Raw genomic sequence first — 22,346 nt, 5'->3', positions numbered from 1 at the left:
AGATCAAAGTTCACTCAAGCTTTTACACCTGTGTAGGAAAATTATTGTGTTGATTTTTCAGTTCACGACATGATCGATTTCCAAAGTTTGTGTTATCTATTGTATTGATTTTTTCAGTCCACAACATGATCGATTTTTAAAGTTCGTAAAAACTGTTGTGTTGATTTTCAATCACAACGTTATCAACTACAAAGTTCTTGATAGTTTGTACGTAAACTGTTTTGTCCGCAATATGATCAAGTTTAATGTTTGTTAGAATGTTGTTTAAGATATTCTCCAGCAACTTGATTGATTTTATAGTTCGGATGAGCATTTTCTTAAAAAATGTCAATAACATGCTCAGGAAAAAGAAAGAAAAAAAATGTTCGACAATCAACACCACTGAAAAAAATTAACAAGGTCACAATAGCACTTCCCATAAGGTATCTGCACAATATATTTAGTTATTTTGGCAACACTTCACAGCATCATGTATCTTTTTATCATCTGAAATATCTACAATGTGGTGAGCGTTTTCGCATGCCAAGAAATGTGAAGATGCACACATCTCAATTTTGTGCGAATCTATAATAGTGGAACCGGCCCCTGTGCGCATTACAGATAGCATACACCTTCAACTTCATTCCATGAACGATCAAGATGCAGCAAGGAAGTGCAACCTTGTGCGAGCATTAAGAAGCATGACAATCACTGTCTTCTGGGGGAGGGTTGCATATCACTTCAACCGCGATGATCATCTTTTGGGGGCGAGATATGTAACACCTCGTGATATAAAGTAACTCTTTTGGGGCGATCTTCATAACGCTCCACACACTTGTAGGCGAGTTAGGTAGCACCTAAATGAGGTGCAAAATTCAGTTGTTGGAGATCGTAACAAAGGGGAGCCCAAACTTCTTAATCCTACAACGATTTACAAGATTAAGAGGGGGAAAGTTTATACACTAATATTTTGATGCAAATATTATCAAACAACAACGTTAAAAGAAGCACACCTATAACTGCTATAGTCCAGTTGATCGTAACTGATGTAGTCCAGTTTCTCACCAATTGCTAGAGTATGGTTGGATGCAACCATTATATCGCAGTTTTTTTTCGCTACTGCTACAATCCAGTTGGACGCAACTGCTACAATCCAGTTAATCGCAACTGTTGTAGTTCAGTTTTTCTCATAACTGTTACAGCGCAGTTTCATACAACTGTTGCAGTCTAGTTGATAAAAACTGTAGCAGTTCAGTTTTGTTTGTAATTGTCGTAGTCAAGTTGGACACAACAGTTGCAGTCCAGTTTTGCTCGCAATTGTTACAGTACAGTTTCTCATAGCTGCTGTAATCCAGCTTTATCTTGTAGTTGCGCAATTTAGCACCAGCATAAACTATTACTCAGTTTTACTTGATGGCCGCAATTTAGTTTTGTCGGAAATTGATGATAATCCCAGTTTCGCCAGCAAAAACCGTCAGCCTGAAAATACCAGCCAAGTTTTTCCTGCAATAACAGTCAACACGGATTCTAACTAAGTGACTGCTAGGATAGCATGGTTTTTCAAATAACTGCTACCAGTCTAATTTTACATAACTGCTGCAGTTCTGTTTCACAACAATTAGTGTAGTCGAGTTTCACCAGCAACTGCTAGGTTACCGTTTCGCCAACAACCATTTCACTCCAGTTTCACGCAACTACTTCGCACCAATTTCACGCTTATGTTGTTGACCAGTTCGGCTTTCAGTCTAGTTTTTGTCTACAACAATGGTTCGTGCACACCTGCTACCATTCAGTCTTCTAACCACAACAACTTCACTTGGGGGTGTCTTAGTTATGATTTATACAAAGAACGAGGACAACTTGCTATTCACTTCAACAATATTAATTCACACTTGGGGGAGAATTTTATCATTGACCGTCAATACAAAAGGGAAAACGAACTCCTTAACTGCACAACAAGTTATAGGTTAAAAAGGAGCGATGTTTGTTCCATGATAAAATTGCCACATATTGGGCCAGAATTTTTTTTGTCCCACCATTCAGCTGTCTCGAAGTTTGTCATCCAGCAACTGACACAGACCTCCATCCTGCCTTGCCCATCATGAAGTCAACTGTCGATAATGGTTTAAGTCAACCATCAATCAACGATCAAAGTCAACATCCTAAGGTCAAGATCCAGTTTGCCCGACCTGGTCCGACCGCCATGTTTGTCGTCCATATTCGCCATCCAGACTGCCAGCTATTATGCCCGTTAACCGGTCAAGCCAGTCTTCCAGCAAGCCTGCCAGTCAAAGCTCGCAGTCAACAAAAAAAGATCAACCCCCAGTTAAATTCAATGCCCAAATCCGTTGGTCCATGATAGTTGGATCCGATTCCACCAGTCTCGTGCCAGAATCCTCCAAGAAGGCTCTAGAAGTTTCTGTATTGCTTCTTGGCCAAGTCGCTGGGGAGAAAGTTTTGGAACATTGCAGATGCCTTGTTGATCGATTCCACCAATCTCGTGCCAGAATCCTCCAAGAAGGCTCTAGAAGTTTTGTATTGCTTCTTGACCAAGTCGCTGAGGAGAAAGTTCTAGAACATTGCAGATGTCTTGTTGATCAAGTCACTTGCATGTGAAATTTATCTCGAAATTAGGATTTGGCCCATATATTCAATTGTATAAATAGATGGGGTATAAAGCTTAAAAGGACACGACTTGAGATATAAAATACACCAGCAAACACTTAAAAAGGTTTAAAAAATCATTGTAATCGATAAATCAATAAGATATCTCACTTTACAAGAATTTATCTGTGGATGTAGGAAAAACTTACCGAACTACGTTAAATTCGTGCGCCTCTTTCTTATACGTGTTTCGTCTTATTAACCACGTTTTATATCTTCATCATCAAATCAATTATATTATATGCTTGAAAGTATATTCAGTATCAACACAAACATCGGACGATTTTTTTAATAAATCAGTAATTTTGTAAACATTCAACAAAAATAGAGCACAAACTAACAAAAAAGAGAAAAGAGTTTGTTTTTAATATTAAACAGAAAAGAGTTTTCCTGTTGTGGGCATGGTTTTTAAAAGCGTGCGCTTCACGCTTCGGAGCGTACGCTTCGCTTCAAATTTCAGCATTTCGCTCCGAAGCGGTCATGTGAAGTGCGATTTTTGACTTAGTCAACTCCTTTCCCGCCTAATTTTTAAAGCTTTTAAAAGAAATATATGAATGTTTTAAGGGGAAATCACACACTCCACGTCCCACTCGCCTGGAAAAGGTTGAACTGGCGTGCACACGCTTTGTTTTTGATACTAATTAGACTTATATATAATTTATATAGATATTATCTTTCTAATAAATTTATAATTACTAGTTACGACTAATTTATTTATAAGAAAACATCCGCTTCAAATATCAATCATGAAGCGACGCTTCACGCTTCGACATATGCATCGCTTCCTAAAAATGAAAAACGCTTCACGCTTTCAATACCTTGGTTGTGGGCATTATTTTTTTGGCTCAATATTTCGCTGGGGAAAGGCCACTCCCTCCCATAGGCCATAAGCCCTCTTGCTCAAGGAAACGAAATAGAAAAGTGAGCGGACGCGCCATGAACGTGTTTGCCAAGTTAAGCTATCTTACTATAATAAAAAAAAGGTCGACTTTCGACCGTCAACCTTTTTGGTGAAGCCTTTGGAATATTAAAAAAGTGTCCACAGCATATTACAAAATCCCGCGCTGATCCTCCGTGTTTGTCTTTTTATTTTTTCTATTTGTTCAAGAACCAAATCTCTTCGATAACACACTCCCCCTCCTTCTGTCATCACCACCACCCTCCTCCTCCACTGCCTTCTGTCACCACCACACTCCCCCTCCTCCTCCAGTCCAGCAACACCATCGCCACCATTATATTCCCGCAACTCCATCACCCTCCTCCACCTATTGAATTCTGCTTCTCTTCTATATTCTCTGAATTGTTTATGTTTGATCATGATCACCACCGTTATAACCACCACCACCCTCCTCCACCCGTGGAATTCTTCTTCTAGTCTATATTCTCTGAACTGTTGATGTTTGATTATGTTGGGTAAAAGTTAGCTCCACATCTCGATTCTGTGGTGCTTTTACATTTATGATCTTTTCTAATTTCTAATTTTCTTATCCATCGTTCTAAATTGTGACATGCAAAATTAATTTACTATTTAAGGTTGTGAACATTAGCTGTTTGTATCAATGCCTAAAAGAATATCACTATTTTTGTTTTAAGTTTAGTTTTGATGTTTTGAAAACTCTCTAAGGTTGTAAACATTAGTTGTCTGTATCAATGCCTAAAAGAATATCATTATTTAGTTTTTGTTTCTTTTGGTGTTTTCAAAACCTATTTTTGATTGAATATCTCTGTTAGCTTTTATGAAAGATATATATTCACTTTTTATTCGATTTGCAAGGCAAGGTTTCAGGTTCTCATCACCAAAGTCCGAGAAAATTGAGGTAGCTCGACTGCAAAGTTTAGATAACCCACATCAAAAGACATTTGCAACATCTCCTTGATCGTTAAGAAACAAGACGTGATTCAGTGGTCGAAGATGAAAGAGAAGCGCTTATCTTAGTAAAAAAACAAAGAAATGTGGCAAACAACATTGATTCAACCATTTTATACACACATGCTCAATTACATTGATTGCATTTTTGCTTGAGTTAACTTCATATTTGTTTGGTCCATACCCATTTTCATCCGGTTGCCACGTTTTCATGTTCTAAGTAGCACAAACATAATTGAGTCATCTCTTGGCTAAAACACCCGTGCAAAGAATCAATTACTAGGTCTCTGAAATAATTAGATAGTATCCTTGATCATCAGGTTAGAATTTGTTGGAACAATTACCGATTTCAAACCTGCAAAACAAAAGTTAAATACAAAAACAAGATAACGGTTGAGTCACGACCAGGTCGCTCTCTTTAAGACATTTCGTGGCTCTGCCTTGAGTTTTGTGCAAGCAGTTCGTTCTTCGTCACAATGCCCCCAGGATAAAACAGCCGAGATAAAAACTCTCTTCAATCCCTCACGCACACAATGAGAGATTGATCACTTTCACTCTTTCTTATCTTTCTCAGAAAACTAGTCTCTTGATTCTCAAGAAAAAACAGTGGTATTGAAAACTTGTTTTGCTTCTGCTTCCAAAACTGATTTTTATAGCCCCAAGCAATGAATACGAATTAATGCAAAATAAATTTAATTTATTGCAAACATTATAAATTTCATAACAGTATAAAATGGGAAAATTAATCGTACCATAATTAGCACAATTATCAACGTAATTAAGGGCAGTAAACTGGGTTGAAAATTCTTTTCAAAATCAGCAAAAATATCTTTCCAAATTCAAGATACCTCCCAAGACCCCCAAGGCCCCGCTCCCAGAATAATTAAATATATATACATATTATTTATATATATATACCCAATCAGTAGGGAAGGGATTTGATCCCGAGACCTTACCCTCAAGTCCCAAAATGCTTAACCACTGGGCCAAGCTCGAATTGTTGATAAAATATACAAAAGAATTATTTTAAAACATATATCCCAACAATCCCCCACTTATATTTTTTAAATCATTGAGAAAGATCCGTATAGTTATGTGCATAAGCAAAGGTATCTTTCGATTTTGAACCTTTACATAGTATGAAATTCTCTGAACTCTGACATAGAGTGAACACATGTCTTTGAACTCTATGGAGAGAACATATTACTTAATACACACACAAATATACTAAGAGTAAAGTCCTAAACGCCAGCACATTACGGCCTTGTGCTTATCCCAGTTTCAATGAATGTTATAGAGAACTGCCCATGTTCTCATAGAAAGCGGCCACACTTTCTCATTCACATAGGTGAGTCTATCAAAGGTAATCCTGTAGCATGGTACCCCAATCTATACAGAGCTATAGACTTCATTAAGAGTTAAAGAACTCAACCTTAACCCGCTTCAGGATATCATGCCATGGGAAAGATGCATGATTCTATCTTCATATCATTTGTGAATCGGTATTCCCTTTGAACCTATTTCTAGGTGGGTATCCATCACAAAATGACTCAATTTCTAGTGGGAAAAAGTCCCATGCCTTTAGAGGTATACAATACCTTTTATCTAGCTAATCCTTTCGTCAAAGGATCAGCTAAGTTCTCTTCCGACCTAATATGATCCACACGTACAGCACTAGTTGTGAGAAACTATCTAACTGTGATGTGCTTTCGACGCATTTGTCGATTCTTACCGTTATAAAAACAGTTATGTACTTTTGTAATAGCCGCGGTACTATCACAGTGGATCATAAAAGCTGGTATCGGTCTATCCCATACAGGAATTTGAGAAAGCAGGTTTCTCAACCATCCTGCTTCTTCACTAGCTGCTGCTAGTGCTATCAATTCAGACTCCATCGTAGATTGATCCAGAATTGTCTGTTTCTTTGACTTCCAAGACACAGCGCCACCAGCAATATTAAACAAATATCCACCAGTGGCCTTGGAGTCATCTGAAAGAGAGTTCCAATCAGCATCGCAGTATCCTTCAAGGACTGCAGGAAACCTCTTATAGTGTAATCCTAGGTTAACGGTCTTTTTAAGATACCGCATAACCCTCTCAACTGCATTCCAGTGTTCCAAACCAGGACAACTGGTAAACCTGCATAAAACCCCCACTGCATATGCAATGTCTGGTCTGGTACAATCAGTTGCATAACGAAGACTACCAATTATACTAGCATATTCATATTGTCTAACGATATCACCAGTATTCTTAAACAGTTTAACACTAGAATCAAAAGAAGTACTCACAGGTTTACAGTAAAAATAGTTGTACTTCTTTAAAATATTTTCAATATAATGAGACTGATCCAAAGAAATACCATCATTAGTTCTAGTAATCTTAATTCCCAGAATTACACTAGCTTCACCCAAATCTTTCATTTCAAAGTTATACTTAAGCATATTCTTAGTTTCTTCAACCACAAACAAGTTTGAATCAAAAATCAACAAATCATCCACATACAAGCAAATCATGATGCATGCATTGTTTTCAAACTTATAGTATATGCATTTGTCACTTTCATTAATTCTGAGACCATGTGAAATCATCAAATTATCAAATTTTTCATGCCATTGCTTAGGAGCTTGTTTCAGACCATACAGTGGCTTATCTAACTTACACACTTTATGTTCTTGGCCAGGAACAACAAAACCTTCAGGTTGTTCCATGTAAATTTCTTCTTCTAATTCACCATTCAAAAAAGCTGTTTTAACATCCATTTGATGAACAACAAGATTATGCACAGCAGCAACAACAATCAAAACACGAATAGAAGTCAATCTTGTAACAAGAGAATAAGTATCAAAGAAATCTACATCTTCTCTTTGTCTAAATCCTTTAGCTACCAACCTAGCTTTGTGTTTGTCTACTGGAACCACCAGGGTTCAACTTCCTTTTAAGTACCCATTTACAACCTATTGCTTTGCAACCAGGGGGTAAATCTGCTAGGTGGCAAGTTCCATTAAGATTATGGGAGTCCATTTCATTATCTATGGCTTCTTTCCAAAAACCGGATTCAGGTGAATTAAGTGCCTCTTGAAGACTAGAAGGGTCTTCCTCTAGGGTATAAACTTCAAAGTCAGAACCATAGTCTGTCGCAATCCTAGCCCTTTTGCTACGCCTAGGTTCAATTTCAGCGTCTCTACTTTCTGCAGTTCTAGGTTCTTCTATTCTAAGTTCAGAACTTGTACAAGGTAGAGAACCCCCATTATTTCTAGATTTAAAAGGAAATCTATCTTCACAGAAATCAGCATCAATAGATTCAATAATAACTTTATTATTAAGATCAAAAAATCTATAAGCTTTACTATTTTGAGCATACCCAACAAAAATACATTCATAAGCTTTACTAGCTAGCTTTGATCTTTTAGGATCAGGAATACGAACATAAGCCAAACAACAGCATATTTTAAAATAAGATACATTTGGTTTTTTGTTTTTCCATAGTTCATACTGTGAAATTTTAGTTTTTGAATTTGTAACACGATTCAAGACATAACAAACAGTCAACAAAAATTTTCCCCACCAATGAGGGGCAGCACCAGAACTCAACAAACATGCAGTCACAAGAGTAGTAAAAGTACGATTCTTTCTTTCAGCTTTTCCATTCATTTCAGAGTTATAAGGAGCAGTTTTTTCATGTATAATTCCAGAAGATTCATAAATTTCAGTGAATGGTTTAGAATCATATTCAGTTCCCCTATCACTACGAAATCTCTTAATTTTCCTACCAAATTGATTTTCAACTTCAGCAATAAAAACCTTAAATTTTTCAATAGCTTCATTCTTATGATTTAGCAAGTAAACATAGGTATCATTAGAATAATCATCAATAAAAGTCATGACATATCTTTTTCCATTTCTAGTTAATATATCTTCATATTCACATAAATCAGAATGCACTAACTCTAAAGGCTCAGATTCTCTAACAACAGATTTATGGGAACTCTTGGTTATTTTGCATGACTACAAGATTCACACTTTTCAAAGTCATGCATGGATAGTTTTGGAATAAAACCTTGTTTGCTCATGGTATATACTGATATACTGTTCACATGACAAAGTCTAGCATGCCAAACATTAAAAGTACACACCATATAAGAAGAAGATGCAATTTTATTCATTTCAACATTAAGCTTAAACATTCCATCAGCAGCATAACCTTTTCCTACAAACACTTTGTTTTTAGTAATTGTGTAAACATCATATCCAATAGTTTGATACAACCCAGCCTTGTTGAGAAGATAGCCGGAAACAAGATTCTTTCTCATTTCTGGAGTGTAGAGGACATCTTTCAGCATAATTGTCTTCCCAGAAGTAAACTTCAGTTCTACCGTACCAGAACCTTTCACAATAGTGGTATGGGAGTCTCCCAACAACACTTTCTTATCCTTGATTTCTGCATAACTCTTAAATAGGGACCTATCAAAACAACAATGGCGCGAAGCACCACTGTCTATCCACCACCCATCGGTTCCACCAACCATGTGAATCTCTGGATCAGAAACCATGGCAATTATAACGCTTTCAGCAGCATTAGCTTGTGCGTTATTCTTTCCTTTGTTATTCCTGCAATCCCTAGCCATGTGGTTTGGTTTACCGCAGGCATAACAAAGGAACTCAGAATCAGAATTCTGAAATTCCCTTGATGGGTGTGGGTTCTTTTTTTGATTCGGTTTTCCTTTCCTTTGGTTTTGGTCAGGTTTCATCGGTTTTTTCTTAGGTTTCAAACTCGGTTGAGTCTGATTCTTATTGTTGGAAACAATAAGAATCTCTTCCTTTCTGTCTTGTTTCCGTGCTTCCTCTTCAACCCTGAGCTTAACAATCAAACTTTCAAGAGAAAATTCCTTAGTTTTATGACGCAAAGCATTACGAAAATCTTTCCAAGATGGGGGTAATTCATCAATCAGTACATATACTTGAAATTGTTCATCAGTTTTCATACCTTCCGTCATAATTTCATGAGCTATTTTCTGAAGTTCATGAGCCTGAGCAACGACTGATTTTTCATCCACCATTTGATATCTCAGGTAGCGGCTTACAACATATTTCTTCGATCCAGCTTCTTCAGTGTCATATTTTTTTTGTAAGGCATCTCACACATCTTTAGCAGTATCAAATGTAGAGTAATATTAATATAGATCGTCAGACAAAGCATTCAGAATATAGTTTTTGCAATCAAAGTCATTATCAATCCATTTGTCATAGGCTTTTTGTTTTTCTTCAGCAGTTTGGGTCACAACATGTTCTTTAGTTTGTTGAGGAGTTTCACTTGTTGCGTCTGGAGTTGCTTTTTTCACAGCTTCTTCATCTTGTGGATTAGCTGGTTTGATGGAGGTCACCATCATGTGCAACTTCATCAGTTTGAGGTAGAAAAACAACTTTAGCTTACATCTTCTGAAATGAAGTACTTCAAACTTGAACGACTTGTTAATATCAGCAACGGTTTTCTTTTCAGATTCCATGGCAGAAAGATACGTCTTAAAATTGTTGGAACAATTGCCGATTTCAAACCTACAAAACAAAAGTTAAACACAAAAACAAGATAACGGCTGAGTCACGACCAGGTCGCTCTCTTTAATACGTTTTGTGGCTCTGCCTTGAGTTTTGTGCAAGCAGTTCGTTCTTCGTCACAACGCCTCCAGGATAAAACAGCCGAGATAAAAACTCTCTTCAATCCCTCACTCACACAATGAGAGATTGATCACTTTCACTCTTTCTTATCTTGCTCAGAAAAACTAGTCTCTTGATTCTCAAAAAAAAACAACAGTGGTATTGAAAACTTGTTTTGCTTCTGCTTCCAAAACTGATTTTTATAGCCCCAAGCAATGAATACGAATTAATGCAAAATAAATTTAATTTATTGCAAACATTATAAATTTCATTTCAATATAAAACGGGCAAATTAATCGTACCATAATTAGCACAATTATCAACGTAATTAAGGGCAGTAAAACTGGGTTGAAAATTCTTTTCAAAATCAGCAAAAATAACTTTCCAAATTCAATAGACCTCCCAAGACCCCCAAGGCCCCGCTCCTGGAATAATTAAATATATACATATTATTATTTATATATATATACCCAATTAGTAGGGATGGGGATTTGATCCTAAGACCTCACCCTCAAGGCCCAAAATGCTTAACCACTGGGCCAAGCTCGAATTGTTGATAAAATATACAAAAAACTTATTTTAAAACATATATCCCAACATAATTTATATTTAGTATTAATTGCATTTTCACTGTAGGAATACTAGGTATCACGCCGGCCTGCGGCCGGCGCTCAACCTCTTGTCGATTTTTGAAAAGTTGTTCTAATCTCTTATCGATTTTCCATGTTCCGTTGAGGCTCAACTTTTTAAGAGTTTTATTTATAGTTTGGATCATAGTAACCGGAAGGGACGGGTCATGCGGCGCCGGCGGTCGAGTAAATTTAAAGGCATATGTAGTGCCCACATTTAAATTAGTGTGTTAATTGGTCCTTTCTATAATAGTCAGGAGCATGTTTTGTTAGTCGGGTCATAACAGCACAGTCCCAATATTTAGTTGGTCGTGTCATATTATAGGGTGTCAGTTAGTCTGGTCATTGTAGCGTGTTTAATTAGTTAGATCATAGTAGTCGGATGGGACGGGTCCTACAGCCCTGACGGTCGAGAAAATCTGAAGGCAGATGTAGTGCCCACATTTAAATTAATGTGTTAGTTGGTCCTCTCTATAATAGTCAGGAGCATATTTAGTTAGTCGGGTCATAGCAGAGCGGTCCCAATATTTAGTTGGTCGTGTCATATTATACTGTGTTAGTTAGTCGGGTCACTGAAGCGTGTTTAATTAGTTGGATCATAGTAGCCGGAGGGGCCGGGCCCTACTGTCCCGGCGGTCGAGAAAATTTAAAAGCAGGTGTAGTGCCCACATTTAAATTAGTGTGTTAGTTGGTCATATCTATAATAGTCAGGAGCATATTTAGTTAGTCGGGTCATAGAAAAAGGGTCCCAATATTTAGTTGGACATGTCATATTATACTGTGTTAGTTAGTCAGGTCATTGTAGCGTGTTTAATTAGTTGGATCATAGTAACCGGAGGGGTCGGGTCCTACAGCCCCGGTGGTCGAGAAAATTTAAAGGTAGATGTAGTGCAGACATTTAAATTAGTTTGTTAGTTGGTCTTATCTATAATATTCAGGAGCATATTTAGTTAATCGAGTCATAGCAGAGCGGTCCCAATATTTTGTTGGTCGTGTCATATTATACTGTGTTAGTTAGTCGGTTCACTGAAGCGTGTTTAATTAGTTGGATCATAGTAACCGGAAGGGCGAGAAAATTTAAAGGCAAATGTAGTGCCCACATTTAAATTAGTGTGTTAATTGGTTTTTTCTATAATAGTCAGAAGCATATTTAATTAGTCAGGTCATAGTAAAAGGGTCCCAATATTTAGTTGGACGTGTCATATTATACTGTGTTAGTTAGTCGGGTCACTATAGCGTGTTTAATTAGTTGGATCATAGTAACTGGAGGGACCAGACCCGGACCCGGAGGTCGAGAAAATTTAAAGGTAGATGTAGTGCCCACATTTGAATTGGTGTGTTAGTTGGTCCCGTCTATAATAGTCAGGAGAATATTTAGTTAGTCGGGTCATAACAGAGCGGTTCCAATATTTAGTTGGTCGTGACATATTATTGTGTGTTAGTTGGTCGGGTTATTTTAGCGTGTTTAATTAGTTGGATCATTGTAACCGGAGGGGCCGGGTCCTACGGCCCCGGCAGTCCAGAAAATTTAAAGGCAGTTTTAGTGCCCACATTTAAATTACTACGTTAGTTGGTCCGGTCTAAAATATTTAGGAGCATGTTTTGTTAGTCGGGTGATAAAAAACAGCCTCAATATTTAGTTGATCGTGTCATATTATAGGGTGTTAGTTAGTCTGGTCACTATAGCGTGTTTAATTAGTTGGATCATAGTAGCCGGAGGGGCCGGATCCTATAGCCCTAGAGGTCCTACAGGCCCGGTGGTCGAGAAAATCTGAAGGCAGATGTAGTGCCCACATTTAAAATAGTGTGTTAGTTGGTCATATCCATAATAGTCAGGAGCATATTTAGTTAGTCGGGTCATAGCAGAGCGGTCCCAATATTTAGTTGATCGTGTCATATTATACTGTGTTAGTTAGCCGGGTCATTGAAGCGTGTTTAATTAGTTGGATCATAGTAACCGGAGGGGCCGGGTCCTGCGGCCCCGGTGGTCGAGAAAATTTAAAGGCAGATGTAGTGACCACATTTGAATTAGTGTGTTAGTTGGTCCTGTCTATAATAGTCGGCAGCATATTTAGTTAGTCGGGTCATAGTAGAGCGGTCCCAATATTTAGTTGGTCGTGTCATATTATAATGTGTTAGTCAGTAGGATCACTGTAGAGTGTTTAATTGGTTGGATCATAGTAGTCGTAGGGAGCCGGGTCCTATGGTCCCGGCGGTCGAGAAAATTTAAAGGCAGATATAGTACCACATTTTAATTAGTGTGTTAGTTGGTCCTGTCTATAATAGTCCGCAGCATATTTATTTAGTCGGGTCATAGTAGAACGATCCAAATATTTAGTTGGTCGTTTCATATTATATAATGTGTTAGTCAGTCGGGTCACTGTAGCGTGTTTAATTAGTTGGATAATATTAGCCGGATAGGGCGATGGTGGAAAAAATTTAAAGACAAATGTAGTGCCTACATTAAAATTAGTGTGTTAGTTGGTCCTGTCTATAACAGTAGGGAGCATATTTAGTTAGTCAGGTCATAGCAGAAAAGTCATAATATTTAGTTGGTCGTGTCATATTATAATGTGTTAGTTAGTCGGGTCAGAGTAGCGTGTTTAATTAGTTGGATCATAGTAGCCGGTTTGGGTCGGCGTTTACGGCCTCGGCGATAGAGAAAATTTAAAGGTAGATAGTAGGGAGCATATTTAGTTAGTTGGATCATAACAGAATAATCTCAATATTTAATTGGTCGTGTCATATTAAAGTGTGTTAGTTAGTTCGGTACAATAACGTATTTTATGAGTTGGATCACAGTAACCGGATAGGTTCTGGCGGTGGAGAAAATTTGAAGGCAGATTTAATTAGGAGCGGGTCCCTTCCATCTTATCGATTTAACTATCTCTTCGTGGAAATACCACAACTTAAATTTGCTAGTAGCTCTATAGATCCGTAGGTGTGCTCACTATTAACAATAATAATTAAGAATGAAATTGCTGATACATTTTAAAAGAAATTAATTGCCCTTCCGTGTATGTCACGGTCGGTACGAACTCTATAGCTAGGTAGGCACTAGGCAGTAATCGCTTTCCATGAAGTAATATAGAAAGGATAAACCTTCAAAGTTATCAGCCACTTTCCCTGTGACGAATTGTTCTTTTTTGCGATTAGTCCATTTATGGGTTTCAACTGCAGTTCAAGTAAATGCCAAATCAACAAAACACATTCACTTCTTAACGTTGACTCCCCTACCAAATACTTTGGTATTTATCCTCTTCTATCTAACCGTCAGGCAAGATAGGCTTACTGGTTTACAGTTAGCGTGGTTGCATTGATTCGTATACTGTGGAAGTGAACTGTGATAGCAACAACTCTTCTCCACATAACATTATTTTTCTCTATAAACAAAATTAAATCAATTCTAAAACTCTATGCAGATGTGCAAGTAGCCGAGCAAAAAAAAATGCAGAGTGCAAGTCTGCACATTCATCGTTGTATATGTACTCCGCACGTTTCTACAATAGACCAAAGTTCCAAAACAGCCTACTTCGATATTATCTCAAATAACTTTTCACGCAACTTCAAACCTCATTCAGGAATTTATACAAACAGCTTGTGTGCCCGTTGCTGGTGATGAAGGGATGCGTTTAATTTGATTCTTATGCTTGAACACAGCTCCTTCCCTGCAGAATTTCGATCAACACACGCATAAAAATTTAACCTAACATTTATAGTACCATACGCATCAGTTCAATCTTCCTTCAACTTGTCAGGGATAACAGTTGGAGGTTCAGAAGCTCGTCCACATTCAACATCCCCCTACGCAAAAACATTGCATGAGGTCTATGTTACTTTTATTATCTACAACACCATCAAAGTCGGCAGTGGTATCTCTCCCTTCAATTTGACAACAAAAAAATCACATTATTTACGCGTACATGTTCAACTCCAAAAGAAATTCAGTTGGAAAATCATCAATTGCATTGTCCAGAACATAGAATTAATAAGTAACCCAAGGGACAATGAACTAAAGTTACTTTAAGCATATGGCCCACTATTATTGCAAGTTAAGAGCAACTGTACATTATGTGCTACAAAATGAGTTTTCCGTCAAGGTCATACCTTTACCAGTTTGATGCTCTTTACGCTTGTATTGAGACCACAGCTTAGAAACAGTCTGACTGAAGTCCACATGTATCCTCGATCATCAATTAAAGCATTATCCATCTGCATTAAAAGAGTTAGCACATACCTTTCACGGAGATCAAAAGATTAAGTGAAAAAAAATGCAAGTGCATCATTTAAATCACCAGCTCAGGCACATAATCCATCCCTTGGACACCTTAGATCAACTGGTTTGTCATTCTTCTCCAGATGTCAAGGAGAAGAAATTTTCCTAAATTACTTCTCTTCCCTATCATTGTCTTTGATGACCTTAGTCTGGACACCTTCGTATGGATGCTCATTTCAGATTGTAGAAGTTTCCACCTTCCGTTTCTCTTTCCTCAATTTTCATGAACAAATACTCCATGGGAAGTGATATTAGGAGTTACGATATCTTCGGAATGGGAGTTTCACATTCCCATGAGAACACACATACATCTAATCAAATTGGCAAACCTGGTAGACAAACATTTCAACATGAGGCTCGGGGACTTGGTATTCATCTAATATGAGCAACCAAGAAGCGATGTAATACTGGAAACTCTTATGCACCAGGAAGTCACGCCCAACACCGAAGTTTCCAGAATCACGTAGTATCTTGATTCTCACACTCCAACTCAGTCTCAACCTGAAATTCTGTAATCACCTCACATCCTGATCCCGAACACGATGTTGCCATTGATTCAACTTGCCCTGGCAACTACTGCCAACTCTAATGTCCATGAAAAATTAAGAAGCCGGGATTATCAGCAGTAGCCAAGGTAAAAATAACACCAGCAAAAAATGAGTCATAGAACGTAACTGCGAAAACATGAACCAAATCATACAAATCCAAATATAGAAAAGTTTCTTAGTGCCTGCCACCAAATAGCAGGTGATACAGACTAATAAAATCCTTTACATTCACAACCTCTAATATGTATATCAAGGCGCCAAAGCAATATTCATCGGAGGAACTGTCAAAAAAGACAATTGAGAATCTCAGAAGTTCATAGAGATGCAAAAAAGGAGACAACAATATGCATGGTGCTAAAGAAAAGCGTAAATCACCTGTAAAATCAATGATACCAAATAAATAGTCAAGAGTGCCTCAATGTTGAACTCCATCGACAGTCCAAAACGTATTCCGGCAAAATCCCTCTGAAAGAAAAGATTCCATAACATAGTTCGAAAGTGACAAAAGTGCAGGCCATAAGGTCTTATAGTCCTTACAGGCTCTTAAAATAAAAACTTAGAAATTAACAGAAAAAATGTTGTCGAAATAGGTGAACAGGCCATATAGCTGGGTCTATGACACCACATTTCTATAAAAGTCCACCCCACCACCATATTCAGAAACGATGTAACACACTGTGCATTTAATACCTCAAGCCACTTTTATGGATTAATCCACTTGCCCAATCTCGACTAATACTTCCATCCCCCTGTACTACTTTCTACTCCAACCCCTTTTCTTCTTATTTTTAATATCAACATTCATACCTTCATCTCTGCACCAATTATCTCATCCTCCTAACCACCACCAGTAGAATTCGCTTCCCTCCACCATTCTCTAGCAAGTTCAGAATTTTTCTTCTTCTTTACTTTAACACGTCTATGTTGTCTCATCGGGTTTTGGTTTACAATCTACTTTACATATATCTTCACCTGCAATAGTAACCAAGTTACCATCAGCTCTTTCTTTCTTTTTTTAATTTTAGTTCACATCCATTCCAGATTGAAAGGCAACAGGGAAAGAGAAAGCTATAAGATAGAAAGAGTTCGTTTGTAATCAAGAAACATAATTATACAGGAAACTCAAGGAACATGACTCATATTCATGTGAACTGGTCAGAAGGAGCAGCCCATTATCTTTTCTGCTTGTTGATATGAGGTCTATAAATTTGATCAGTAATCAACTTCTTATGTACTGTTTTGTAACGCAGATATCCCATGAATATATCAATACCGGCTAAAAACTAAAAGCACCAGATTTAATTGTGACACATAAATCAAAATTGGATAGAATTAAGAAACCTGAAATTCATCAATATCTAGACGAAAATACAGTCCCCACTTTAAAATAGCCGAAATTAATCGTGTAAGAAATTACCATATATGTTTAGGTAATCGTGTAATTAGCAGACAGAGATTGTCTTTTAAAGATTGTAATTAATCACAGCTGCATCAGCTCTGCGAAAATAGAATTACGGTAATGAATCAGGTGGATAATACATAGGATGGGGAACAGTAACACTCAATTTTCAGACACACCAACTCTTTTTGTCCTATTGTAAAGCTAAAGTTCTAAGACACGTTCACGGTTCACACATGATAGAACTATCAATTTAAGGAAGTTAGACCCAAAGAATCCATGCAAGACGAAAATTAAATCTTAGTTTCTCAAATCTATGATATACACAACCAAGCCGAATAAAACAAAAATTTAATCTTAATCTTAATTTTTCATCTCCTGATTAAAAAAAAAATATTAAACCTCAAAGTGACCAATTTAGTAGTTGCAATCAATTGCAAAAAAAGGTACAACTCATAAAAAATAGAACCACGGAAAAACTCAGATCAGACGTCCATTAATAATTCAGCTAAACCCGCTGATTACATGATAATATCGAACTGAATACCTCTTGATTGCTGCAAGCAGCCATATTGTACTGGAAGTCATTGCCATCGTACCGAATTAGGATCAACTTTTACCTCAGATTCTATCAGTACTTAACTTCTTTTAACAATGAGGATTCAGACCAGTCGTAGTTATTTCCCGACATTACCTAGAAAAAAGAAACATAGAGGAGTGGGGTGTTAGTTTATGCAAACATTAAACCAACCAAGATAATGTAAAAGGCTACAACTCGTACTCAAATTGATAACTTATGAAGACTTGAATCAAGGAATCACTGAAGTGCAAAAGGGGAAGAAGAGTACCAATGAATACTCCGATTAGATATTGTCTCCAGACTATTCGTGATGACTTTGTAACACTGGATCTTTACTCTTGAGTTCTGTAGGTCTTATTTATGAGTACCTCTTGTATACCAAACTGATTGGCGCAACTTGAGTTCATATCTGAAATTAGAAAAGACAGTAATGTAGTTACTAAACATAATTATTGCCTCCAATGCAAAACCCACTTTACCATATCAGTAACAACCGTCTCTGAATCTCATCAATTAGTTTAAGCCAAAAGTTTGCTACAAGCAATCAATTAATTTCTGACCATCTCAGAAATTACTTTAACACTGTACCGTTAAAAGGACAAAGAGGTATGTAATATCCTTCCGACAATTTCAAAAGGACAAAGAGGTGTCTAATATCATTCCGAAAATTTCACAGTATCTGTCATGATATAAATCCACACCTTCAAGGCTATCTAAAACACATAAAAGAACTTTGCTAGCCCGGTTAAGGCATCTATATGCATATCGATTAAACAGAGACACGCAAACAATATGGGTTTGCCAGTGATGTTACCTGATTGACTGAAGTTGTTGCTGTTCCGGATATTGATCAGAAATGGCAGATTTTAATAAGCTCCCTCCATCATCCATTTCGTTATCTAGAAGTAGTAGTAGCTGATGGTTTTTCATTCTGAATTGAATGCAACTGATCGTCTAAAAACTCATGATTGAGTAGAAAACTAATCTGTAATAAATAACAATGAGAAATGGGAAAGAAATGAAGAAACTCCGCAATACCCAATTTCATAGAAGCTGCCTAGGAAATAAAGAAAAGGTTGTGTTGGATATGAATTGGGTTATACTCTACTACCTTGATGGCAGTTCTCGCTTTGCTCGTTCTGGGGATATCCTACACCAGAAAACAGGTAATATACTCCACATGAGGAGAAGAGCAAGTGCGACACTGGGAGAAAGGCTGTTAATCCCAACACACTGCGCAATGACCTAAATCTATTCTGTAGGAACAATGCTAATCTATGTAAAGAGGCTTCCTAAATTTGTTTCATGTTCTGTGTTTGCTCGTGGTTTGTGGACATGGTCCATATATTACCATCTGTATGAATTTTAAAAGGGGAAACACAGGTTCAAAATGTAGACGACTTTACACCACAAATAGGCTAAAGAATTAGCTGAAAATGTCACTTGATAAGCACATTAGTTTATCTCCAAACCCAATGTAGAGCAGCCTCTCTAGCCCCGTGGATATTTCTATATCTTCTAAAAAGTTGATGCAGGTACCTTCCCCTACTGCAGCTACAAAAAGAACATAATTTTCATAATTACGATCTATGAATCATGTTCTTGTCACACATGGTTTATGAGATGCATCATATGGAATTAGTAGTAAAAGTCACATAAGTCGAAACTGAATTCATGAAAGATAACTTACTCATTTGATTATCTAGAAAACATTCATAAGAATGAATTTAAAATATATTATGAGTACCCACATAAAGATAGTAAACCTCTAGAAACAAATGATGACGTGACGATGATGGGTTCGTTACACGGGCTAGATCAAGAATGACTTACCAAGTTTTACAGAAGCCACATATAAGAGTCCCGCATGTGCATCTGGTTGAATTCATTCTCACCAAAAAATCTGATAGCTTCACCTGATCTGCTTCTTCTATCATTTGGGCATACATAAGAACAGGTGTTGGTTATGAGTACCACCATACAGAATGTGTTAGGGTGCGAAAGTAGCTTTAATTTGGTAGGGTGGACACCAAAACAAATATAAATGGAAAAGCTAACTATGTCAGTCTATCAACTGTAAAACGATGCTTAAAATGCCAAGATCACATTTGTCATTACACACATATTTTTTTGGCAAATCCTTCAATTAGGTATTGCTGCAGATAACTCCAAATATTTTGAGTATACGGTTATATAAAGAGCCTGCACTACTTATGAAGTAAAAACATGAAAGACCTCTCCAAGTTAGTTTTGGCGCAATGCGGAAATTATCCAGTATTTTTAACAGCCCTTCCAGGAGATTCAAAAGGGGAGAAAACACATTATAACTGAAATTTTACCTTCTAAGCCACGTGAATAGACACTCACGCCCTTTTCCTTTATTTTCAGACTGATCTCAGCAACTACAACCACCTGAAAATTTGTAACATGAGAAGAGAATTATGACTATGAGGATGACACGAATGTGAAGATGAAGAAGCAAAGTTCAGATGTTGCATAGACAGAGGGAAAAAGCAAGTGCCGAAATGAGTATAGCAGCTACTTTAAGAAATACGAATTAAAACTTGTCTTGTCATTCAGTATGACAAACTATCTAATGACATACCTGTCAATGCACTCTTAAGAAGGTTCTTGTATCCATTATTCCCCTTTAAAAAATCTGCATTTTAAAAAAATGGGCATGTTAAGCGAGTATCAAAAAACGCCTCAAAAACTCCTGCAACAAATATTAAAGCATGAATGGTTGTCCCTGTATATTTTTGGTTCTACCGGCAAGACCGCCCTAAATTTTTCGCAAACTTAGCTTTACAAAAATAACTTGAAAATTTGAACACTGAACTTTCAACTTATCCATTTTAGATGAACTTGAAAGATGAAATCTTTAATGAAACACAATTATCAAATCACTTAATTTGAAACAATTTGGTATTTTGAAAATCCTTATAAATTCACACTGGCAGTTGACTGTATATCACTTAGACTCTTACTGTTGAAATTAGTTCCTTTAGATGTAGTTTTTGAAGTTCAATGATTCAATGATCACCACCAAAGGCAACAGGACTTGGCCGACGATTTACCTGAATAAAGAATATTAGTGAATTAATTCCACATCAAATTGGGCTTCTTCTAGACCTTCTACATTCAGCATGAAAGGATATTCTGTTATGTAGTGATTGCTAACATATATCGTTGCCTTCTTGTCAAGCGCCATTGTTCAACTACCCTGATGCACAAATCATGACCTTTAGGTACCTACAATAAGCATAATGCACAAATACAATCAAATTGGTTTGGATTAGTTAGGTTTGTAATTTTGTTCCTCCTAATTTCAATTCTATCAGCTCCGACTCAGATTCAAATCCCATTAAAGATTCACACACAGCATCAACATCTACTTACATGTATCTGCTCAGCCATCACCAACAGTTGCAATCCCAAATTCAGTCCCTGCAAGTCTCAGAGTATACACACCAGAATCCATTGCCCCATTGTTGTAGCTTCTCTGGTAGCAATACCAACAACAGCTTTGCAACTACCCATTGTATAAGTAATTCTGAAATCGAAATTCAATTGAAATTGATAGGGAAAAAAATAGAGAAATATTTGGACCTGGAATATTTTTTCTCGATCGAATTCTTCATCTGGTTGCCAATCTATCTCAACCCAACTCATATCATCATCCAAGAACTCTCAAACCCCCATCTCCAATTAACCCATTCTCATTCTTGCCTCCTTAGATGGTAATCGAATTCGAAGATCATCCAATGACATTAAGATGAGAAAGAATGCGCTCGATAAGGAGATTGACAAACTTGAAGACGAGGAACGGTTTGTTAAGAACGCTTTTCCTTGGTGGACGTATGAAAAACGAGTAAGTATCTTTGTAACTCCAACTCACATTAACAAAAGTTAGTACTAACTTGTTACTCATTCGTAATTTCAGAGAAATCTTGCGGATCGCCGGTATGTGGACCTCTACGGGAAACGATTTGAACATGAAGGATGCTACAAAATCAAGAGGGACAATTTCTATGGTCACTGGAAGTTATGATCTGTTTTAATACTTTTATGGTCAATTAGGAGTATGGATTTAGGTGTTTTTGACGCAATTGTAAGGTTAAGGCCGTTTGAACTTTATGTAATGGATGTAATCGGAGTATTATTAATATAAAAACTAGCCGATTATACGAAATCGATAGATTATTTTGTTAAACAACCTACCGATTGTAATATTCGGTTATGTTATGAGTCAACTTTCTTTCCGATTATGGTGTGGTTTGGTTCCAGGAAACAGTTTTTTTTGTACTTGTAATATTCGGAGGATAATTTTTTTGTAAAGTTCCGAATGTATGATGGCCCAAAAATCAGAATTTGGAAAAACTTATACTTTTCAAATTTTGTCTTTGAAATAATCGGAAGTTAAATTAGTTACCAAAACTTCCGAATATGGGCTGTCTAACCTTCAATATTGGCCCTTGGAACCACCTGGAGCCATGGCGTGGTTTGTTTTGAACTTGTAATATTCGGAGGATAATTTTTTTGTAAAGTTCCGAATGTACGATGGCCCAAAAATCAGAATTTGGAAAAACTTATACTTTTCAAATTTTGTCTTTGAAATAATCGGAAGTTAAATTAGTTACCAAAACTTCCGATTATGGGCTGTCTAACATTCAATATTGGCCCTTGGAACCACCTGGAGCCATGGCGTGGTTTGTTTTGAACTTGTAATATTCGGAGGATAATTTTTTT

General features: G+C 37.0%; 2 long non-coding RNA genes across 5 annotated transcripts; both read right to left on the bottom strand.

Moving 5' to 3' along the window:
• Positions 1–13,741: 13,741 nt before the first annotated feature.
• On the bottom strand, positions 13,742–15,576 carry LOC113346202. Its single transcript, XR_003358449.1, has 3 exons — positions 15,090–15,576; positions 14,902–15,006; positions 13,742–14,676 (listed from the first exon to the last, which is right to left on the bottom strand). It is a non-coding gene; the product is annotated as an uncharacterized LOC113346202 (long non-coding RNA).
• Positions 15,577–16,098: 522 nt separating this feature from the next.
• Positions 16,099–21,400, bottom strand: LOC113346201. Of its 4 annotated transcripts, none has more exons than XR_003358447.1 (10): positions 20,997–21,400; positions 20,675–20,849; positions 20,203–20,256; positions 19,431–20,009; positions 18,709–19,151; positions 18,412–18,582; positions 17,866–18,006; positions 17,565–17,711; positions 17,036–17,115; positions 16,099–16,590 (listed from the first exon to the last, which is right to left on the bottom strand). It is a non-coding gene; the product is annotated as an uncharacterized LOC113346201 (long non-coding RNA). The 4 variants fall into 4 exon arrangements; XR_003358446.1 differs by having other exon boundaries at positions 18,412–19,151; positions 19,431–19,527; positions 19,937–20,009; XR_003358445.1 differs by having other exon boundaries at positions 18,412–19,151.
• Between the last annotated feature and the right edge of the window lie 946 nt (positions 21,401–22,346).

The sequence above is a fragment of the Papaver somniferum genome, unplaced genomic scaffold (genome assembly GCF_003573695.1).
Source record: "Papaver somniferum cultivar HN1 unplaced genomic scaffold, ASM357369v1 unplaced-scaffold_99, whole genome shotgun sequence".
NCBI lineage: Eukaryota > Viridiplantae > Streptophyta > Magnoliopsida > Ranunculales > Papaveraceae > Papaver > Papaver somniferum.
Note: the sequence above shows the minus strand (reverse complement) of the source record. Positions and strands in the feature narration are given on the sequence as shown.